This window comes from Cottoperca gobio, chromosome 18, assembly GCF_900634415.1.
Source record: "Cottoperca gobio chromosome 18, fCotGob3.1, whole genome shotgun sequence".
NCBI classification, from domain to species: domain Eukaryota; kingdom Metazoa; phylum Chordata; class Actinopteri; order Perciformes; family Bovichtidae; genus Cottoperca; species Cottoperca gobio.
Genome location: NC_041372.1, coordinates 13,448,212 through 13,455,247, shown reverse-complemented (window position 1 = coordinate 13,455,247; position 7,036 = coordinate 13,448,212).

Sequence of the window (7,036 nt, the reverse complement as noted above, 5' to 3'; positions counted from 1 at the left end):
GCGACAAAGATGGGGAGGAAGTGAGAGTGTGTGTGGATCGAAGCACCCTCTGACTGGTGGATGACTACTCTATCTCCTGAGCCACAGCCACTGTGTGTGTGTGTGTGTGTGTGTGTGTGTGTGTGTGTGTGTGTGTGTGTGTGTGTGTGTGTGACTATTAGGGAATATGAGCACATTGTAGCTCATTGTAGTAATGACTCAGTTTATTCTTGAGCTCAGTTCCTGCTGCTGAGACTTCACATGAGGCTCGAGTTACCGACCTGCTCGTGGCGTCTGCATTCTCACACATCAGACACACACAGGTTGTACTTCCACATACTGCGCTTGTCTTTATTTCCTCTTTATTTGATTCCTTCCTGGTGCTTTTTACTCTATATTCCTTGTTCATTATTCTCTGATATGTTGCCTTACCTCATTTGCTTCTCTCATATCAGTAATCCCGTTCCCAGGCCTGCCATTGTCTCGGTGCACATTACAAAGCAGCGTAAACATAACGATGTGGTAATAGGCCAATTCAAGGTGTCATCCTACACTCCTGAGTGTCAAATCTCTCCTCTGGCCTTACTCTTCCCTGTGCTTTCTTGCTCTCTGGCAGAGAGCATGTATGCAAAGAGATGAGGTGTGTGTGTGTGTGTGTGTGTGTGTGCAGAGACAGAGAGAGCTAAAAATTAGGCGCAAGCACCGTCTACGTTGCTGTACATGTGTGTGTGTTTGCAAGGAATGTAATCCAATGCACTTCACATTGTTGCATCTCTGCCCTCTTGGCCTTACCTGGGGCTATAAAGGTGGAGGTTCCCACAGCTTCTGCTCATGTAACACAGAATAATAACACTGAGCTTTTCTACTCAATATATATATCTATATATATATCGCAACCACTCTTTAACAAGTGCTTTACAACACATGTCAGCATTCACACTGAGCTAGAAAATACATAAATCTAGTGGCCCCCTGGTGCACCGAATTGCACTACAAATGATAAAAATAACATTAAATATATATTAAATGTAAAGATTGTGGCTGGAATTACATTTTGACTTAACACAAAAAGGTAGATGTCATTATTTCACATTTTATAAAGTGATTTCTTTCAAAACACTATATATTCAAAGCTCAGTTAACCTCAACACACAACCTACTTTTGGCTTTGTTTGCCAAGTTGTGGCAAAAAGTAATTACATTACATGTTGTCATTTGATCCAGTGTTATTATAAAATACTGATTAGTGCAGCTTTAAGATGTGTTGACAAGTAATGGCACTTAAGGACTCGAAAGACTGGAACTACATTGGAAATAAGGAATTTCAGATCCATCCCAGTAGACCCACTCCTAACTGGTAATCAAATAGTTTGAACCGCTTCTTGAACTCAGTGTGTCTGGGGAAGTTCAAGAAGGGGCTGACAAACTATTTAAGCCATCCTGGTACTTCTTTAAAAAAACAAAAGCAAAATGATGAGCCAAGTCACTCCAGCACAACTTTGAATCCAGGTTCTGCTGCCAAATAATGCCTTCGCCTTATTTCTCTCATATTTGTGCACTACATGAGTTTCTTCTGGTGATATACTGCAGGGTTTCCAGCCTCTGCTGGTAGGTAATCAAATGAAACAACCTGAAAAGGGAATATCATTCCTTGGTTGGACTGCAATGGCAGCCTCTGGTGGGGTGACATGAGCAGGCATTGCTTCTTTTGAAGAGCTCACGAGGCAACATTTAAAGACATGTTAAGGGTATGACGGAATCCAGAGAAAGTGGGGAATGAAAAGAAAACTTCTTTAGGGCCAAAATATACTCTGGAAGTAATCAAACATATACCAATGCCACATAACTTTATATTCTTGCTCGTGGTTTTGGTTTAACCCCAGAAAAATCATGTATTGGTCTTCTTAGTGTCGAGGGCATGTATCTATCCATTTCTTGGTTTGACGCCCATCAGCGAACTCCACAACACATCAAAAAATAGATCTATGGTTGCAATCAGATTGGTTTTCTTCCAACATGTTCCACTGCTGCATAGCGTCTTGTAACTTTCCACCACGGACACTGGAAACTAGCTTAAGGTTATTGAGTGCAACCGAGACGATTTACGTCATCGAGCTGCAATATAATCCTTCTTCTACAGAACCGGTACTTTTTGTCGCTTCATGGTGCACACGCCAACACACTCAACCACATCCAACATTTCACAAAAGCTTTCAACTTACCAATAACCAATTAACATTAATCAGAAGCATGGACCTGCAGCTTCTCCACCAAGTGGAACGAGCTGACATTAACAGCTTCACTGCCAGGTAAGCTAGTTGTGATTTTCAGGGTAAAACACTTATTTACTATCTTAAAATGTTTAAATTGGCCTCAAAACTATTTAATACATTAAATCTTTATAAATACAACCAAAATACAGAGAGACTCTATGCTAACAAGCTAATGCTACTCCAGCTCAAAACTGATTGTGGAGCTAACGAAAGCCACTAGCTAACTGCTAGCTAAAAGAGTGCTAGCTAAAAGAGTGCTAGCTAAAAGAGTGCTAAAAAGAGTGCTAGCTAAAAAGAGTGCTAGCTAAAAAGAGTGCTAGCTAAAACAGTGCTAGCTAAAAGAGTGCTAGCTAAAAGAGTGCTAAAAAGAGTGCTAGCTAAAAAGAGTGCTAGCTAAAAGAGTGCTAGCTAAAAGAGTGCTAGCTAAAAGAGTGCTAGTTAAAAGAGTGCTAGCTAAAGGTGTTTGTGTTGTTGTGGAGATCATTTAATCCTTTATGGACGAGCAATGCAGCAAATAAAACGTTATTTTGAACAGGGTTTGCTAGGGTGCACACAAGGCTAGGTTGAACATTTAAAAAGTAGATTTTTTAATGTAATAGCTTTTGTATTTTCACCTCTTAAGGTTGGTAAATACCAGAACCAGCTTTATTAAACAGGTTAGAGTAACATTAGGCTACTCACACAGAAATAGAAATACAGCTAACATTAAAAGCTGAACGAGTGAAACATACACATTTAGCTTTTATGTACATACATTTATAAAGAAGATAAATGTATATAAAAGTGTATATTAAACAATAAACATGTGTCTATAAGTCCGACTGTTTCTGTAGTTAGTAATCAATAATACAGTAATGCAATAAGAGTTCAAATAAGCTATAATAAATATTAAATGACTAATGTAACACAGGCTGCTTTATATACATGATGTAGGTGGATGTGTACAGTAGCCTATATGCATGTAAGTTTACAGTATAGTCAGTAAATAGAGCAGCTTAGGTTTATAAGTGAAATGTACATGTTACAGGAAAATAAACTATTGATAATATATAGTGTCATTTAATTGATGTTAAATCAGTTACGGCCCGTGGGAAGAAACTGTTCTTGTGTCTGGTTGTTTTGGCGTACAGAGTTCTGCAGCGCCTACCAAAATAAATGGATGACTGCAGCCCAACACACAAGGACCAGGAGAGGTTTGAGGCGCTCTGCAAAAATGCTTCTGGAGCGAGCTGCCCTGCCAAGATTGTGGAGACGTCTGGTATGCAAATTATGTGTTTTCACTCTTTTATTTTGTTATCACAAAACAGAAGAGGCAGATATAGCAATCTGATAGAATGATTAGGTTAGGGAACTGCTTACTCTTGTTATATCGTATAAATCATTTAGAAAGTTAGACCAAACAAATGATAAAATGACAAAATGTAGACCAAATATAAAACATATATTACACACTGAGCAGAAAGAGAAACATCTGTGCAGTGTAATGCAAACCAGTCCAAAAATAACCGCTAGAATTTATACTTTAAGAAACTTAAACTATCACATGTTTGAGAATGTTACAGAAGTGTAGATTCAGCTCTACTTTGTATTGTTTGTATTATAGTACCATGCATTCACGTTCATCAATGATATGCACACACAACGACATAAAAAACGTAAAGGTTTACATTGCATCCATGCCTCATCATATGGGACAACTGCGATATTCTTCTAATTAAAACAGCTGTTTGCTCTGGCTCGTTGCCTTTTATATTTGTGCATGATGTAATGTGTGTTCAGCTATAAAAAGTAAGTGTCTTCACAATTATGGCTAATTATATCTACTCGAGTTACGATTGGGCAGAGCTACGCTTGAAATAACTTGAGGTGCACCGTTGTTCATGCACCAATAAGAACGATAAAATATTTTATTTGTTTCACAGAGTAGTGGGAAGGTTTAATCAGCCGTAATAATTAAAAACGCCTGTGTGGGTTTACTAGTAGGTGTGAAGGGTGTTACATATGTGTCCTACTTAAATTATATAGCTGTGCATGTAATAGTAATCCGCCAAGGAGGTGTTGTTTTCAGTTTATTGGTGGAAGGTGTTGGGCCACGGAAGAATCCTTTTGGGGATCCAAATCACAGGTTGGATACACTAATTATACTTTATGGAAAAAGATCTGCGCTCTCCGAGTGTTTACCGAAAACGTCTTAATCCCCAGACTCCTTGAATTTTTCTTTTGCAATATTGGCCAACTCGCTTCTCAGATTACAAGCGCCAACATACCTCAGTCCAAACACGGAACTGTGTTGACGAACGACACTGTGATCCACTCCACTACTGCGAATGTTTCCCACACGCCCCACATTCATACTCATAACTGTCCATCAAAGTATTGACAAGAACTGTAATCACACTTCCTTCCAATATGGCTGAAAGTCTACACTGTAGCCCGTTTTCTGTTACATACTCTTCATATTTTCTCAAGCTTCCCATTACGTGGCCCAGATTGCTATCGCAGTCACCTCTAGTCAAGTTTATTTTCATAACCAACGCCACGCTACATACATGTAGCTGTAAGGCTGGTGACCTACAGTTCAGTGCACTCAAACACATCTTGGTGCCAAGTCTCTGCCTCAGGGTAATCCCTCACTGTCTCCTTTTTGACAGACGGATGAAACGTTTGATCTGATGCACCATGACAAAAACGTCTTTTGGCCGTGTTTCCATTGTACCAATCCAAAACATCTTTCTTTCTTTTTAAAATTTAAAACCTTGGCGAACCCTCATGTCCATGACGAGGTACAAGCATACATGTAAAATCTTCTTGCAGTTCTTTGTCCTGATAATGTTATTTAAATAGTTCTCAGCCTGCCTCTCTTAACAAGATGCATCCAAACACGTGTTGTCTTTCCTGTTAACAGAAATGGACATATTTAGTTTTGGCTGTTCAGTGAATGCATCACCAAACCTGTCCCCATACTTTGTTTTCGTTTGTTTCATTTGGTAATGTTGGGCGCCTCCCTTTCCGAGTCGGTTGTGGCATTTCATTTAAAGATGTGTGTGAAAAAGCAACGACTCCGAGCCACACGGCTTTTGGTTTTCTTTCTTTCTCCGCGGGTTGTTTCCTTCAGCTTCCTGCGACAGAGCCTTTGTGTGCCAAGAGGGGCTGCTTTAAAGACCTTATCAAAGGTTTAATAATGTTTGTTGTTTTATTGCTGGAATAACTGCATTGTTTAGGTGCCCTGCAAGGTATTCTGATCGCACCACTCCCACTGATTCTGAAATTCCCATTTCCAATGGCCGGTAGTCAGGGCCGCAGGGTTTAAACAGTAGTATTGTTCTCTTTTAAAAAGTGAGTGTGTGTGTGTGTGTGTGTGTGTGTGTGTATGTGTGTGTATGTGTGTGTGTGTGTCTCAGGTTGAGCGCTTGTCTGGCCCCACTTAGTCTCTTCAGGATGTTTTGTGTGTGTGTGCTTTGCAGCTTTATGAAACTAATTTCCTGGCGGGCTCTAAGGAAAACAGAGTATGTTGGGTAATAATACAGGAGACGTGAGAGAGCGACAGCACTATTGATATGAGGGGTGTGTGGCAGCGCTATGATGGATGTGTGTGTGTGTGTGTGTGTGTGTGTGTGTGTGTGTGTGTGTGTGTGTGTGTGTGTGTGTGTGAGGGAGAAAGGGAGACGGAGGGAAAGCTGGTGCAGTATGAAGAGAATGCTGATGTGGAGATAACTGCAGTCTGTAGGTGGCTGGGTCGTGCGTGTCAGGAAGGGTGGTACTGTATTGGGGGGAGGGCAGGTTAAAAACACCAATAGGTCTTTTTGTTAACACTCCTATGAAAACACAGCGGGTCAGAGAGTAGATAACGTTTAGTGTGACCAGTGGCCTCCATTAATCAAATGTCTGGTTCCTGAAGTGAAAGTTGTGGAGGAGATGGCTGTCTACGCTACAGGTTACACATTCTATGATTATAATAATCCTTCCCCAGCTGATTACTTGCATTTAGACAATTCATTTGTGTATTTCAAGTATGTAAATTAGGCCTGATGATGTGCTCATTTGCATACATTTCCACAACATAAATGTAAACATAAAAGTCAAGTTTTATGTCATGTTTTTAGGGATAAAATGTCAAATAAATCAGAATATAGATGTATGAATACAGTAATAGCAATGTCCCTCATGCCACACACACTCTATCCCGGTTCCAGATTATGTTCAATTAGCGTATTAAGGTGGATGTTCTGCGCGCTGCCCATGCGCGGCGTACTCTTAAGTTACCCACATTCTTATCCCCTCTGCTGGGGAAGGAAACTTAACATTCTTTGCATACACTGTCCCTTTGTGCACCAAATCACAAGGGAATTTGCATGACTTGAACTGCATCTTTATGAACCTTCTTTATTTGTCCCTCAATTTCCTCCTGATATCGATTTGTGTTGTAAGAAAGACTCGTTCTCATGTCTCAAGTTGTTGCGTGTGAGAAGTTACAGGAGTTCCTTTGTGTTTTTCATGTGGCATTCACTTTGGTGTCACAGAGCTGCGTCAACTGCATGGTTCTGGTTTATGCTGATACCCATTCCAACATCAGCAAGACATTAAGTAAGATTTCATATAAACTGAACGCGCACGTACCATGTCAACATTGCAATCCTTCTTTCAACCCTCACAGTCAATATGGATTCACACGGGACTCTTTTATTATTTATGGAGCATGGAAGGAGAGAGACAGATACGGGGAAAGTATAGGAGGGAGGATGACAATTTTATCTTCATAAGCCTGGCAGCTCTGTCTGTAAAAC